The following is a 17,466-nucleotide window of genomic DNA, read 5'->3' on the forward strand; positions in this document are numbered from 1 at the left end:
CTTAGTTGAATTATCTTTGTCTCCATTCTTTCATGATCTTCAAAACCCATCTTCTCCAAGACATAGCGTCTTGCATGGCATGGGATAAGCTAGTCGAATTGTAAAAGACAGAAATTACACGTTGAAGAAGCAGAGAAGTCGTGAAAAAAATAACAAAAAACACTTGTCGTCGTTGCGTACCGTTTCAACATCGAAGGTCTCTTGGAGCTTGATGCTGAAGCGCCGACCTTGTACCAAGTGAGGCCTGTCGCACAGACCGCGCTCATCTTCGCAGTAGTCGCACATAGCGAATTCCCTTTCGTTGTCAGACATTTCCTAATAGGTAATTAATAATCCATCATCGAATACATATATAGTAGTTTGTAGCAAAGATCGTCATATAACAACTAAAACACCTAAAATTTGTAGTTTGTAGTAGTTTGTAGCAAAGATCATCATATAATCCATCATGAATACATATATAGTAGTTTGTAGCACAAACCGCGCTCATCTTTTGCATTCAATAAGCAAATAACTAATAGGTAATTAATAATCCATCATCGAATACATATATAGTAGTTTGTAGCAAAGATCATCATATAATATCACTAATACATCTCGAATAATAGCTCCTCTAGGTTCAGTGGGCCGCGGTGGACACCCAAAGAGAAGGAACCATCACCGGATCATAGCTCCGGTGAGATCCCCAAAGAATCTGCCAGGTATTGGAGAACCGACTGTTCGCCAACGCAACCAAGTAGCGCTGGACGTGCGTGTTCTCATCCATGACACGGTGTTGTACCACCTGCGCGGGGGACTCAAGCCTCTCCACCGATGCAGGCCCACGTGACCGCCACCAAAGAAGCTCCGGGTCGACGACGGGCTGGCTCCTCACTAAGGTGCGCTCACCAGAAGGTAGCACAACCCAGTACCAGCTCGGCGGAGCCCAGTCCCGGACATGGCCCCTCGGCTCAACCAGGAGTCCTCCGCCGAGTCGACGACGAGGATGTGGGATAGGCATCGTCGACGTCGAGAACAAAATGCTTAATTATGAAAACAAAATTAATAAACACTTAGCAAAATTTGGCATGACCTTTGCTAAAAACAGGACATATCAAGCGCCTGAAATATGCCAGAACGTAAACGAATTGACATTTCTGGCAAAACATAGGCCACTCGGAAAACTATGACATGTCCAAAATGTGACATGTTCAAAATATGCATGACATGTCCACTGCAAATTTGCATATTAACAAGAAAAATTGCTTTAACTAAAAAAATAACAACAATTGCTTTAACTAAAAAAATACCTAGAATCCTGTTAACTACACCTAAAACAACTAAAACACCTAAAATTCTGTTAACTACACCTAAAACAACTAAAACACCTAAAACTCTTTTAAATACACTTAAAACACCTAAATTCTATTAACTACACCTAATTAAAAAACCTAGCTAAATTTCTGTCCTAACTTTAAAACCTAGCTAAATTTAAAAACCTAGGGTTCATACGAATTAACTAGGGTTCATACCTAATCTGTCCAAGCAAGGGTTCGATCATGCATAACCTAAATTATTCTAATAACCTACATTTTTTCAATTACAGAATTCAAAATAACTACTCTAATAACTATAACTAGGGAGGGAGGGAGGAGGAGGAAGGAGGGAGAAGTACCTCTCGGTGGAGGAGGGCCGGCGCGGGAGGAGAGCCGGCGCGGGGGCCGGGGTGGCGGGCGGAGGAGGGAGGCCGACGCGGGGGAGCTGGGCGGCCGGCGGGAAGGAGGGCTGGCGCGGGCGAGGGCGGCCGACGCAGGGAGGAGGGCCGGCGCGGGGGACGGTAGTGTGGGGGTCGACGGCGGTGCGCGGGGGATCGAGAGGGTCGGAGGAGTGTGGGAGTGTGGGAGTGTGAGTGAGAGTGAGATGAGAGGCCGGCCGGGCTGGGGGCGCGGGGAGGGGGGGTAGTGGGCTTAACAGCAGCGCGGGAAATGGGCCAGCGCTACTGCTAGGCCCACTAGCTGTAGCGCAGGTTGGACGACAGGCGCTGCTGCTATTTTTTGACTGGGGGGGTGTGGTGTATTACACTTAGCAGTAGTGTGGGGCTGTGTAACAAGCGCTGCTGCTAACTGATACCAATAGCGCTTTTTATAGCCAGCGCTACTACTAACTAGTAGTAGCGTGGGGTTGTAAACAAATGCTACTGGTAAACTTCTATCTATAAGCGTTTTCCTAGTAGTGTCAATGTATGAGATTGCAAATCACTCACATCTTGAGCAATTTCTACATCACTAAGTATCTATGCTGTAACATCCCAAAATTTATAATGTTGGAATGCTAATTATTTAATTTGCACTTGCTTGTGTTGATTGTTGTTAGTTAACTTTGATTTGACTAGGATTTGAAACTTTTCGTGTTATATAATATTCTAATGAGAGGGAATTAAAGGACTTCCCCACATATTCCTTTGACTCTTATATTGATTTTAAAATTATTCAAATCATTTTCAACTCAAGGAAATATATGAGAGAAGGAAATATGACTTCTTCAAAACAATATGTTGAATATGCATTAAATAATATTTGGATGTTTCGTTGGAGTTGAAACATATTTTATGAAACACTTATAAAGACAAAAATAATTTTGTAAATTTGTTGTGTATTGTTATTTCATATTTGATATTGGCCATAATATTTTATTATGTTTATATTATTTTTTTAGTAATTCAACTGGTTTTTTCCTAGCCAGTATTTCCTGTAGTTTGATTTCTCTATGAGCTAGTTTTTACTGTTCATTCGGGCTCGCAGTGCGCAGCCATTCCTATCTGCCGCTCACCTGAGCGCAGCAGAGCAGTAGGGCCGAAGCCCACCAGCACCGCAGACTGCAAGCCACCGCGCAGTTTTTTTTTCTGTTTTCCAACTGTGCCGCTGACACTTGGGGCCCGCGAGGTCGTCTCTTTCCTCGGGACGAACTCCTGTTCGTTCACGAGTTCTTCTCTGTTCCCGATCCAAATCCTCACTGATTCGACCAAGTCTTTGCCCTAGGCCATGGAATCCACTCAATAAAAATTCCCCATCTTCTTCTCTGCCGATTTTTGGCAAAATTTTGTCTTCCCGTGCCCGTTTCGCCCGGATCTGATCTCGCCGGAGTTCGCCGCTGCAGGAGCACCCCGCCGGTCGATTCCATCGCCTCTGAAGGTTCCTTGGCCCCTCTTCTTGTTCCTGTTAAATTCTCCTCGATCTCCTCTACCGATCTGAATACGTAGTTCACGCAGGGGATCCGTGTAGCGACCGCATCGACCTCGACCGAGCCAGTCTCCGCTGCCACTACTCCAGCCGGTCGTCATCATCACAGGAGCAAGCCCCGGACGTCCCTGAAGAATTTCCCGAGTTATATGTATCTGTACGCACGCCGTGCCTCCTACCACACCGTCTTGGACAACACCAGCTTCAAGTCTGAGCCGCCGGCGCCGTTCTTCCCCAAGACCGGTGACCACCATCCTTTGTATTCCGGTGAGCAACTCCTGTCGTTCGATAGGGCCAGATTATATGTCTTTCCATACATGCATATATGCATATACAGGTTAATCTCTTTTGGATAATCGTTGTGTCTTGCTCCCTTTGCTCATCATAGATGCATGCTTCAGCCCACATCACTACCTCTTAAAATAAAAACATATACTCAATTATGAAGCATTTTTTTCTGCACTCTTATATGCATACATATTGTTATACTGATCCGTCTCTCCCATATTGTTGATCTTATGACTTATATTTTCTTTCTTTTATCTCAATTATGCGCGTGCGCACATACACATCCCATATATATATATATATATATATATATATATATATATATATCACACAAACACGTTTAAGGTCTCTTATGTCTCCATACGTAGTTAATTAACCTTACCCCTAACGACACATCAAATTGTTTTCTTCTTGTTTGCACATAACTTCCATCTAGATGGATAAAATACACACTCACACTTAACAATCTCCTTCTAGCTACCCCTCTCTTACTTTTCTCCTATATTGCCGAAACCAATAAGATCATCCCTTCGTTTAATTCCCGCCTACATGTATCATCGATATATAGTAGTCTTCCTCGGTGTTTCTCGAACAAACACATTCTTTCGATGTCGAGTCCTCTCACGCGCACACGCCTTCTCTTCCCTCTCTACGGGCCTTTTCTCTCTCGCATCCCCTCGTTGATGGCCTCTACCAACACACCACCTCTGTACGATGAAGCCACACACACATTTAAATTACATTCGCCACCGAAGACTCCGCGTCACACACACGCATGCACCCACCCACCTACCCCACATACACCAAGACTCCATCTCACACACACATGCTTTAGGCGGAACATTTGTTCCTACCACGCTTCGTCCAACCTTACCCGTATAATAAACAATCACCTTAATTTACTTGTTTAACATGGATAAATTTTATTTTACTTTAGTAGTTAGCAAACTTATCATCTCTACTCTTATAAAAAATTGAGTTGGTGATGATGGTGTGCCTGCCATCTTGTAATATAGACCGTCCGATCTATATCTGACGGATAGAAAGCAAACTATGACAATTTTACAAAAGATACCCGCACCTCTCTCCACATTTATAGATAAGGCCTTGCCTCGTTCATCCTTATCTCCCACAACCTCATTGCCGAGCAATTAAAAAAGAAAGTCTCTGAAACAATCTAACATGGTGGCCGCTGCCGCCTGCCGGCGCCCTCCATCCCCATGCCTCCGCCCAGCCCGACCATCAGTCACCACCACACTCCACTCCTCCTCGCCTTATCTCTCATCTTTCATTTTTTCGATGAAATTCTCGAGATACCATTTTTCTGATAAAATTCTCGAGATATCATTAGTTTTTACACATGGGATTACTCCTACATGGGTCAATCACAATAGGTGTTTTGTAAAAAAAATGCATCTTGATGTTCCGTGCAATGCACGAGCATCTTGCTAGTAATTATATAACGCAAATCACGAGCAGGAAGTGACATTTTTTTTACACAACCATGTTAACATGGCCACATAAATCACTAGTTAAAGTGTAATACCATTATACTTATGGCCCTGTTTGGATCATGGGGTTAGAGCTAGTTTGGGTTAGTTGGAGGCTCAAATAACCCAAAAGTATCCAAACAGAGAGGGTTAGAGTGGGTTAGTTCTATCTAACCCAACTATCCCGATGAAGAGGTGCTTATTTAGGTTAGAGTGGGTTAGAAAATAACTCTAACTCTAACTGTGTTAGAGTATCCAAACAGGGCCTATATCCCGATGCAAAAGGTTGAGTACATGTTCGAAGAGTAGAGTCGCATACACGCACTCTGTCTCTCAGAATCTCACACACACACCAGTTACGTGACGCCTCCTTAAGTAGACACGTATGTTACAATTTTGCACCCGCGGGTACACGTGATGGTGCGCATTTATTTAAGCCGGACGACGAACCCAAACAGTAGCTACATTCATTCCCCTCCCACCGCCTCTTCTCTGGTCGCCATCGCCCGGTAGCCATGGCCCGGCCGAAGGTAACGACATACGTCATACTCCCGCCGGAGCGGCGCTTTAATCTGGAAATTTTAGTGGTCGTGCATGCATCTTTTTGTGGTAGCACTCCTATATAAGGGTTGACCGGTCGCTTCTCGCATACGTGCGCGGGCGGTGGAAGAGGAAGGAGAAGGGAAGTGGGCTGTGTAGTAATGTTTTTACCACAATTTTTTAGGAAACTAAGTGCAATAATTGAGTAGTTTTGCAAACTACCAGTACTATACCTGAAACGGTTCAAAATCAATACCACCACCACGCCCGCATCTAACCGCCCTGGCCGACCCAAACCCCCTCCCTTGCCGGCATGCGCTTCCCGCGTGAAACGGTTAGCGTCGCCCCAGAGCGTCAGTGCCACATTAATGCCCGGCCAGAGCGGAGGCGACCTCTCACTGGCGCCGACTTTGAAGCAGCGCGACGGCCGAGAGAGCGCCGCTTCCTACTGCACGCGACTGCTCCGCGTCGAGGTTGGCCATAGTTTGGATGAGTCTCCATCATGGGGAGCCACACTAGCTGCGATGATATGGACTCCCGTTGCCCACAGTAATGGATTGTTCCATCTATGAAGAACACGTGGGACTGGAACTACGAGACGAACATGTACCCAGGAGTGGACGTACGAACTTGAGTAATGTAGCGAAGTAGAAAGGCACAAATAGTATGAACATGCGTGGCATATAAGCATTTGTCTGTTACTACCACTAAATGTTGTATGTGCAATGCACGGTGATGTTATGGAGTACGCGCCTAAGTACTCTACTACTATATTAATTGGAGGCACATATTAGGTTTTATATTTGTTTATGTGTATGCCTCCAGACCTTCCAACTAGACGTGTCTTTCTCTTCGAGTCGCACTTTGTATCGTTCATACCACTAGTACTACTACGTGTGGTCTCCGACCCAGAAGTGGAATAAGTGGAGACGCTTTAGCACGCTGTTCATGTCCCACTCATTTCGCTGACGTAGGTGACATCCATCACGTGCCGTGTTTGGCACTCCTTCGTCGTAAGAGTTGAAATGCTAGCATTCATCAGAAATAAAAAATAAATATAAATCAGCAGTGATACTATACCACGCATTTTCCTTGCTCCTCGATATCGGAAATAATATTTCCGTTTGCCGACATGTGGGACGTCGACCATCCTGGTCCACTTGCCATGCACATAGAACTCCAAAGGAGAGTCATCCCGGTCGTCGCGCTGCAGTAATAATGACTAATGAGCCGTCAAATCACAGGCCCAACCTTTCCCACTTTGAAGTTGCTCGGACGAAGGAACCATCATGATTTCATTGAATTTTGCTTCTTGAAGAAAACTACTATATCAGCAATACTACTAGCTACAGTAGTTACTCCAGCAGAAGCCTCCTTTGGTTTATAGGATAGGAATTTTATAGGAATATGAAAATCATAAGAAGTGAGATGACATGCATCTCAATTCCTATAGAGAAAGAGATGTGTAGGATCGAAAGTATGTCTAGAGGACGGGTGATTAGACGACTTGACCAAATAAAAATCTAGCCTTTTCCCAATTTTCAGTCTTGACAGATTTTAGCAACTTATCACAAGTCAAGCAATCAACCTACACATGCAAATCTAAGAGTATAGCAGCGGAATGTAAATCATTGCATATGAAGGTAAAGGGGAGCAGTTTGGAGAAATCAAACGCAATGTAGACATGGAGATTTTTGGCGTGGTTCCGATAGGTGGTGCAATCGTACATCCACGTTGATGGAGACTTGAACCCACGAAGGGTTTGGTTGCGTGAGTCCACGGAGCGCTCCACCCACGAAGGGTCCACGAAGAAGCAACTTGTCTATCTCACCATGGTCATCGCCCACGAACGACTTGCCTCACTTGGATAGATCTTCACGAAGTAGGCGGTCTCCTTGCCCTTACAAACTCCTTGGTTCAACTCCACAATCTTGACGGAGGCTCTCAAGTGACACCTAACCAATCTAGGAGACACCACTGTCCAAAAGGTAACAAATGATGTATTGATGATGAACTCCTTGCTCTTGTGCTTCAAATGATAGTCTCCCCAACACTCAATTCTCTCTCACAGATTTGGATTTGGTGGAAACATGATTTGAGTGGAAAGTAACTTGGGGAAGGTTAGAGATCAAGATTCTTGTGGTTGGATTGGAATATCTTGGTCTCAACACATGAGTAGGTGGTTCTCTCTCAGAAAATGAATGGTGGAAGTGTAGTAACGTTCTGATAGCTCTCTCCTTGAATGGAGAATGGGTGGAGGGGTATATATAGCCCCACACAAAATCTAACCGTTACACACAATATACCAAACTTGATGGGACCGAATAGTTAAACTCGGTCAGACCGATTTAGTTCAAAATGTGAACGTTAGGATTTTCGGTGGGACCGACATGTCAACTCGGTGGGACCGATTTCATTAGGGTTAGGGCATAACGTAATCTCGGTGAGATCGATCACATGAACTCGGTGAGACCGATTTCTGTAATAGGCAAACAAAGAGTTGATCAGGCAAACTCAGTGGGACAGATCGCTCATTTCGGTGAGACCAAATTGTTATGAAAAGGAAACTGAGATTTTGCATTGCGTACTTGGTGGGACCGATCACTCATCTCGGTTAGACCGAAACGTTACGAAGGGAAATAGAGAGTTTGCAATCCCATCTCGCTGAGACCGAGATCCCTATCGGTGAGACTGAACTGATTAGGGTTTTTGGCTATGGCTATGCCAAATGAACTCAGTGGTGCCGGATAGATCAAATCGGTGGGTCCGAGTTTGAATTTTGGTTTGGGACATATGTGGATATGAGAAAGTGGTTGAGGCATTTTGGAGCATATCACTAAGCATTTTGAGCAAGCAAGCCTCATTCCCTTTTAATAGTATTGGCTTTTCCTATGGACTCAATGTGATCTTGGATCACTAAAATGAAAAGATAGAGTCTTGAGCTAAAGCCAATATGTGTCCTTGGTATTTTTAGGGGTCTACATCTCTAGTCCATACTATGCCAATCATTGAACTTTCTGAAATGATCATCTTGAAAGAGTATTAGTTCAGTGAGCTATATGTTGTTAAGAATTACCAAAACCACCTAGGGATTAGTTGTACTTTTAATCTTTCCCTTTTTGGTAATTAATGACAACATATAGATCAAAGCTTTGACAAAAGATAATAAGAATGAAATATATCGTCGCTTTGAGAAGTATGTGATAAGAAAGAGCTTCCCCTAAATTTGTGCATTATTTAAAATTTGCTTTTGAATGCAAATGCACAATCGATTAGGATCATGGGTTACTCTTCCATGTCATATACATCTTGGTGGAGCGCTCAAAATGATAGAATATGAAATATACACTCATCACCAAGGCAAAGTGAATGATTATATATGAGAGATAAATAATGTCATCATTCAAGCACAAGCATTAAAGTAATATGATCAAACACATGACCATACAAGTATCTCACACACATAAACATAGAGTATCATCCAAGCAAGCACACAAATAAATATCAAACAAGTAGCAAATAAGGCAAAAAGAAGCAAACTCTCTCTCTCTCTCTCTCTCTCTCTCTCTCTCAGCCTATGATCTATACACTTTCTCCCCCTTTGGCAACAAGTTACCAAAAAGCTCGAAAATGCATAGTGTGTAACGCCCCGGATATAACTTTCCCAATTTGTACTCCAACTCTTGCCGTTTCCGGCATTAAGTTATATTTATTTCTCGGGTTCGGGTCTTTGTCTCCGTGTGTTGTTTTCGTTTTCATGCATCTCATATCATGTCATCTCCGTGTGTTGATACTCCAACGGTTAACCGAGGGATCAAAAAGGCCTCGTGTGTTGCAGCCCAACACCCCTCCAATTTGGCCCAAAACCCACCAAACTCTGCTCCATCATCTAGAGCGTTCAATCACGATCGCGTGGCCGAAAACCGCACCTCATTTGGACTCTCCTAACTCCACTTATGCCTATAAATAGCCCCCCGTTTTCGGATCATCTCCCCCTCTCGAAACCCTAAAAAAATCGGATCCGCCGCGCACCGGACGTGTCCGGCCGCGCCGGACTTTGTCCGCTCCGCCGCCGCGCCAATCCACCGCCGCCACGTGTCACCCAGCCGCCCCACCGCCGCCGGCCCGCCAGGCCCATCCCCGGCCCCCGCGCCTCCTTGCCCGGGCCGCCGCCTCCTCGCCCGAGCGCCGCCGCCTCTCTCCTCCGTCCCCGCGCCCGGTGGCCGGAGCCGCCCCGCCACTCGACGCCGGCGACCGCCGCACCTCGCCGCCGCCCCGCCCGCGCCGCCGAGCCGTCGCCCGGCCGCCACCGACCCCGCCGCGCCTCGGATCCGGCCGGCCCTGCCGTCCGGCCTCCTCCTCTCCAAGCTCCGGCGATCCCCGACGAACTCCGGCGAAGAATCCGGCGACCTCGAAGTCCGTGCCCGTGAACAGTGATTCCAGATCTGGATCGGGAGATATTTTCGGTTGACTTTTTCGTCCCTAACCCTAATTTTTTGTGCATACTTTGACCTGCCATATCTCTGCATCCGTAACTCCGATTTGGACATATAGTATATCAAAACATTCGTCTCGACGAGTACATCATTTCATTCCATTGCATCATTTTCATTTGAGTTCGTCTTGACGCCCTAAATGCTGCTAGAAGGAGGCTTCGTGAGTTAATTGTCAGATCTGCTAGCTCATCTTAGACTTTTGTCATTTTTGCCATGATTAATGTGTGCATGATGTGCCTGTGAGTCCTTCATATGTTTTGTTAAGCATTTTGTTATCTTTCCAGAGGTGCAACCCATGCATTGTTAGGATGTGTGTGCTGACTTGTGCAAGCTTGCAAAGAGAGGCACCCGGTAAATCTGTTTTCAGGGACTTAGTAGTTTTCACTAAGTCTGGATTTATTTAGTTCATGATGCCATATGTTCTTGCTGTTTCCTAATGTTCCATGCCTCTTTTGAGGATGATCAGTAAAGGAGTTTTGTTAATCTTGTTATGCTCTATTCATCCGTGTCTTTACTTGCAATTTTGGAGCACCCTAGCTTAAGTCAATCGAGCTCTACTTTTGCTTCGTTGTGAATCTGGGCAGATCGTCAACTTATTTGCGATTTTGTCGATGTTGTTGTGGTTGATCCGTGCATGCTATGCCGTTGTTCTTGCCATGTCTAGCTAGCATTTTGTGCCTTCTTAAGGGATGTATGCTTGCCTTGCCATGACTTGCACCGTGGTGAGTGCATCGAGCTCGTTTACATGCCTTCGTGAGTTATATTTCAGCATGTCTCAGTTTTCACTAAGTCTGGAAACTGATTGTGTTTTAGCTATGTTCGTGTGCTTGTTAGTATATTTTGTGAACCCTTTTGGCCCCAGGTTACTTTGGGTCTTTTGTTAAGCTTGTTGAGTAGCTCCATGCCATGTTATTATTTGTCATTATCAGGTCATTTATCATGTTGTTTTGCTGCTCCGAAGAGGGCTTCATGATCTGAAATTTCAGACAAGTGTTAATTTCACTAAGTCTGAAATCTATTTTGCATTTGCATTTTTGCCATGCTTGTTTGAACCTCTTAATGGATGAATTGGCCGTGGCTCAGTGCTAGTCTTTTGTTAAGAATCTTGTGTGCATCCCTGCCATGTAGTTTGTTGTCATGTTTGGGTGCTGTAGCATGTTCATTTCGTTGCATTTAGATGCCTACTTGCTGTAAATCGCAGACCGGTGTCATACCTTAAAACGCTTGCCATTTCCAAATCGTAACTCCGATTCCGGCGTTCTTTATATCGTTTTCAAGCGATTTCATCCCCTCTTTCCAGTGGCACACTTGGTTTTTCCAAGTTGAGGCCAGGTTCATGCATTTCCTGTCATATCTTGCATTTTGCATCCCACATCGCATTCCGCATAGCATACCATCATTGCATATTATTGTTTGTGCTTGCACGTGGTTGATTGTATCCTTGTTGCTTGTTTGTCTTGTTTGGGTAGAGCCAGGAGACGAGTTCGCTAACGAGGAGCCCGTTGAGTTTGCTTTTGAGGATCCAGTCAACTCTGACAGCTTTGCAGGCAAGATGATCATACCCTCGAAATCACTACTATCTTTGCTATGCTAGTTTGCTCGCTCTTGCTATGCCAATGCTACGATGCCTACCTTTTGCTTGTCAGCCTCCCAATTGCCATATTGAACCTCTAACCCACCATGTCCTAGCAAACCGTTGATTGGCTATGTTACCGCTTTGCTCAGCCCTTCTTATAGCGTTGCTAGTTGCAGGTGAAGATTGGAGCCGTTCCTTGTTGGAACATTTACTTACTTGTTGGGATATCATTATATTGCTATGTTATCTTAATGCATCTATATACTTGGTAAAGGATGGAAGGCTCGGCCTCTCGCCTAGTGTTTTGTTCCACTCTTGCCGCCCTAGTTTCCGTCATATCGGTGTTATGTTCCCGGATTTTTGCGTCCCTTACGCGGTTGGGCTATAATGGGAACCCCTTGATAGTTCGCCTTGATTAAAGCTTTTCCAGCAATGCCCAACATTGGTTTTACCATTTGCCACCTAGCCTCTTTTTCCCTTGGGTTTCCGGAGCCCGAGGGTCATCTTTATTTTAGCCCCCCACGGGCCAGTGCTCCTCTGAGTGTTGGTCCGAACTAGAGCCCTGTGCAGCGCCCCCTCGGGGAAACTCAAGGTTTGGTTTTAGTTATACGGATTGCTCATCTGAGTGTGCCCTGAGAACGAGATATGTCCAGCTCCTATCGGGATTTTTCGGCACATTCGGGCGGTGTTGCTGGTCTTGTTTTAACCTGTCGAATCGTCTTGTTGTACCGGGATACCGAGTCTGATCGGAACGTCTCGGGTGGAGGTCTATTCCTTCGTTGACCGTGAGAGCTTGTCATGGGCTAAGTTGGGACTCCCCTGCAGGGATTGAACTTTCGAAAGCCGTGCCCGCGGTTATGGGCAGATGGGAATTTGTTAATGTCCGGTTGTAGATAACTTGAACTAAACTTAATTAAAATGAATCAACCGTGTGTGTTACCGTGATGGCCCCTTCTCGGCGGAGTCCGGGAAGTGGACACGGTGTTGGAGTTATGCTTGCGCAGGTTGTTCCTCTAGATTCTCGCTCGCGCATTGCCTCCTCTTCTCGCTCTCTTTTGCGTATAAGTTAGCCACCATATATGCTAGTCGCTTGCTGCAGCTCCACTTATATTTGCCTTACCCCTTCCTATAAGCTTAAATAGTTTTGATCGCGAGGGTGCGAGATTGCTGAGTCCCTGCGGCCCATAGATACTATAACTCCAGATGCAGGTCCAGGTGATTCCGCTCCAGGTGAAGATTATGAACTCAAGTGGGAGTTCGACGAGGACTCTCAGCGTTACTACGTGTCTTTTCCTGATGATCAGTAGTGGTGCCTAGTTGGGGTTCGATTCAGGGCCTTGTCGCATGTTGGGTTCTTTTCTATTTTGGCGCCGTAGTCGGGCCATGAGTGTTTGAATGATGGATGTTATTTATGTACTTTGATGTGACGTGGCAAGTGTAAGCCAACTATGTATCTCCCTTTTTATTCTATATATTACATAGGATGTTGTGATGATTTCCTAACTTGCGACATTGCTTTCAATGCGGTTATGTCTCTAAGTCGTGCCTCGACACGTGGGAGCTATAGCCGCATCGAGGGCGTTACATAGTGCTATGCGTCTCTCTAAGCTTGATCTTCGGGAGGAGGCGTTGAGAGGACTCCAAGGGCGAATGCATCTGTGGATGTTGTTGGAGCTGATGGAGTTGCAACTGGAGGAGCTACTGATGATGTGGCTGCGGGTGCTGACATAGTAGCTCTTGTGTCTATCACAGGCACTGCTGCAGACCTCTGTGCCCTAGGCACTCTCTAAAAGGCATCTGTAGTAGCTTTCCCTTTCCTCTCTTCAGCTTCTTCTTGGAGTTGCTCAACAACTATTTGCATCTTAGTCATCTTCAAGTCAAGATCATAGAACTTTGTCTCAATAATCCTCTCCAGGCTCTCTTGATCCTGAGTCAGGGTGGCCAGTCCTTTCTCAATCCTCAACGTTGCTTGAATAAAATATCCAAGTTGATCTTTCTTAGACTTGAGGAAAACTTGTGAAGCCTCTTTAGCACTTGGCATTTTTGCTGCCTTTTCAGCTTTTGCTTTCTCCCTCTTCTCTTGAGCCTCCATAGATGTGGGATCATCAACATTCATGACAACTGTGTTGTCCTCAAAGTTAGGCCTCAAGGGAAGATGTTCTTTGTCCAACAAGTATGTGCATGTGCCCATCTTGAAGTTGATGAGCATCTGGATGTGTGGAGCATACCCACATGATCTCTTTTGGTCAGCAGTTGTTCTCTTAATTGTCTCAACAATCAAACTCATTACTTTGAACTTCTGGGGCACATCAAACAACTGCAGCAAAATTGATGGAGTGGCCTCTGATCATCCTGTGATCTCCTGACTTGGGCAACAAGGTGTGCCTCAAGATGGTGTTGATAGTGGCCAGTCCAGACAACAAATAATACACAGAGCCCATCTTGTGAATCTCCAAGGCTTTACCAGGAATCTCCTTATACATGTTGGCCATGGAGTTGTGATCTTTCTTCCTCTTGGCATAAACACCTATGTCATCCTCATGCTCTGCAGGGGCATTTATCTGCTTGGCCCACTCAGCAATTGTTGATTGGTACCTTGTACCTTCAGACATCCATACAATCTTTCCATCAGGATAGAAATGAGCTGTAGAGTAGAATTGCATGATGAGCTCATCTTTCCACTAGGTGAGTTTCTGACCCACAAAAGCATCTACTCCACCCAACCTGAAACTTTCATGCACTCCTGGGAAGTGATCTTCATTGTTGTCAATGTACTTCCAGTCTGCCCACTTCATGTCACATACTATGGGTTTTTTGTCCAACAGAATAGTCTCATAGAAGTCCTGCTGCTCCTTGGTGTGAAAACCTATAATCCACAGCAGTCCTTCTCCTCACAGCATATGGATCTGATTGTCTCCACAATCTGAGTCCTGCATCCTTTCTGATTTAATGTTCTCAGCCACTGGATGATTGTCATCATGGTCAGGGATCTTGGGCTTGAACTTCCTAAGCACTTGGGCTTCAGCATCTTCTTCTTCAATCTCAGGCACCGGAGCCTTGTTCTTTTCAGCAGCTGGTATGTTCCTTGTGCTCCTCTTTGGTGCAGTCTTGGGGGCTGGAGCAGAAGCTTTGGGGGTAGTCTTGGGCTTTGAAGGAGCAACCCCATACTTGATGGCACCCCCATCATCTTTTGAGCTTTAGGTGCTGGTGCAGCATCCTCTTCTTCCTCTTCCTCCTCATCAGACTGAATCATCATAGATGGCTTGCCTAGGACTTTGGCCATAGTTTTCTTGGCTCTATCCTTTCTCTTCTTGCCCTCGCGAGCAGTCTCTCCACCAGTTGATTTGGAAGTTTCAAGAGTGGAGGCTCTGGCCTTTGACATGGCCACTCTCTTTGCAGGGACCTTCTTGTTCAAACCAGGCTTTGTAGATGCAGCTGTGTCAAATTCTTTCTTGACAACCTTTTTCTTGGAGCTGACCTCCTCCTCAGCAGCAATATAATCTTCATCTTCAGAATAAGAATTTCTCTTCCTCCTGTGCCTAGTAGCAGCCTTAGGCAAGTTGCTAGGAGTACTTTTGCTGGCATCATCGTAACTGTTAGAGGGACTAGTGCCCTCACTCAGATTCATCTGCTCCACAGACTTGTTTTGGCTGTCACTTTGATCAGACATGGTTGACACTGCAAACTGAAAGCAAACCCTGTGAATAGTTATAGATAAGATAGAGTGGATGAGCATCACAAAGTGCAAAGGTTTTGTAAAACAAATGAGTCAAAAACTTAGTTTTAGTTTTCCACAAAAAGCATTTCAGAGCTACCGATTTGTTAAACTTGGTGACACTGAAGCAACTTTTGGAGTCTATACTAGTGGAATCGGCCAGACCGAGACACAGTTCAGTGACTCCGAGATTGCTAGGGTTTCACTGAGAGTTGAACTCGGTTACACCGATTTGCAAGTTTTGGCCAGACCGAAAATTACAAGTGCAATGGCCTAAGCCAAATCAGTGAGACCGATTTTCACAACTCGGTCGGTCCGAGATGAGTTCGGCGAAAACCTAACCCTAATTTTTTGAATCAAAACTAATCTACATGATGTTTTTATTGGATAGGATGATCTCATATGTGGTAAGAATCATGACATTTACTTTGTGCTAAGAATCGGAGGAAATAATTGCACAAAGATTCAAACTCATACCCTAACTCGGGGATGAGCTCGCCACGGCGGCGACGGCGGTGCAGATTTTCATTGACGGTGATGGAGACCAGCGGCGGGAGTTCGCTGGCAACGAGAGGATGGTCCGGAGACCCGAGTCGGTAGAGCAGGACACACGCGGGCAAAGAGGTTTAGGAGGAATTTCCAAAATTTGACCCATCGGTATATATATCCTGACCCTGTCGGTGTGACCGAGCGGAACAACTCGGTGGCACCGAGATGCAGAAATGCAAGTAGTTACTGCAATTCGGTGTGACCAAATGGTTCTAATCAGTTGCACCGAGATTGAAAACCTAGATGAACTCAATGAACTCAGTGTGACCGAAAAGGATCAATCGGTCAGACAGAAATGCACAGAGAGGTCTTGGAATTTTAAGTCTATGATGAATCGGTGACTCCGAGTGCTCCTCACCCAGAGGGTTTGAATATGACTTGATCAAACTTTCTGATGTAGTATGAATAGAGTTTGACACGAGAAGAACATAGATAGCTAGAGGAAGTTCTTAGGCATTCTTGTCCATCCATTTGGAAAAAGAAGAAGAGCCAAACAATCAAAGCAACAAATGGATGTCCTCGAATGAAAAAAATATGCATTCAACATGCTCACGCGATAAAATGGCAAATGAAATATGTGGCAAAGCATGCACAAACACTCTAGCATCTATCAAGCAATTTGGCGATGACTAGGTCATCCATATATGAGTATATTGACTTAGGAGTCAAATGAGAACATTTGATCGTAGGTCATACTCATCGTTTAAGTGCAAGTAGGGTTACCACTTTTACATAAAGCATTGCTGTGTTCACACCATTAGAGTTGCTTTAGCTCAATTCTTAGAGTAAAGCTCCCCCTAGATGTGATATCTCCCCTAAGAGGGATGAACTAACCTTCGGTTTTGTCGATGATGACTTCATGTAGATGTTGAAGATGTGGATGGTCAAAGTTGATGTAGATCATTTGGAGCAATCCATTGGAGTGAGTTACACTTTCAATACCTACATGGGTTAGTCCCACAAGGAACAAGCGAGGTTATCCATAGACATAGAGTCAAAATACACACAATATGATGTCCATGAAAGCATTAGGTTACCTTGTCCCTTGTCTTACCAACAAGAGGGTTTGTGACTCCTTGAACTAGTGCAGGATGATGAGGACATCAATACCATTGTTACACCCACAGCCCCTACCGTTACATATACTGGACCAATTACTAGAGCTCGCGCATGCCAATTAAATTACCAAGTACTTTCGTTTCTTGGTAATGATTCTAATGTTCATGAGATTATGATGCTGCCTAAATTGGATACATTTGTTTTGCTTACAAATGAAGGGCCTAGCTTGGAGAAGGATGAACATTGGAGCAAGAACACGCATGGAGTTGATGGCATGCGCAAGGGGATCAAGAACGGAGTTACAAGTGATGATTTCAGGACTTTGAAGCCGCCATAAGGAGTGCATGAAGCCTTGGACGAAATATACAAGATGCCGCTTCATAATATTTGTCCATAGGCTATTCTAGGTGCTGCGTCACCTTATTAATGGGCCAGGCCCATGTAATTTTGAAATACTTAAGTATAGGCTATTTTTAGAGTCCGTATGTGTGGGGAAACAAGAGTTAGGGTTGGTTTCGTACCCCACCCTCAAGGT

The 17,466-nt window shown here is 45.0% G+C and overlaps 1 long non-coding RNA gene across 1 annotated transcript; it reads left to right on the forward strand.

Annotated features, from left to right (window-relative positions):
- The first annotated feature begins 2,900 nt into the window (after positions 1–2,900).
- Positions 2,901–17,146, forward strand: LOC147979551 (uncharacterized). Its single transcript, XR_015618831.1, has 3 exons — positions 2,901–3,170; positions 3,248–3,485; positions 11,502–17,146. It is a non-coding gene; the product is annotated as an uncharacterized LOC147979551 (long non-coding RNA).
- The last annotated feature ends 320 nt before the right edge of the window (positions 17,147–17,466 follow it).

Source organism: Triticum urartu, chromosome 3A (genome assembly GCF_056163025.1).
Source record: "Triticum urartu cultivar PI428250 chromosome 3A, HENAU_Tu73, whole genome shotgun sequence".
NCBI lineage: Eukaryota > Viridiplantae > Streptophyta > Magnoliopsida > Poales > Poaceae > Triticum > Triticum urartu.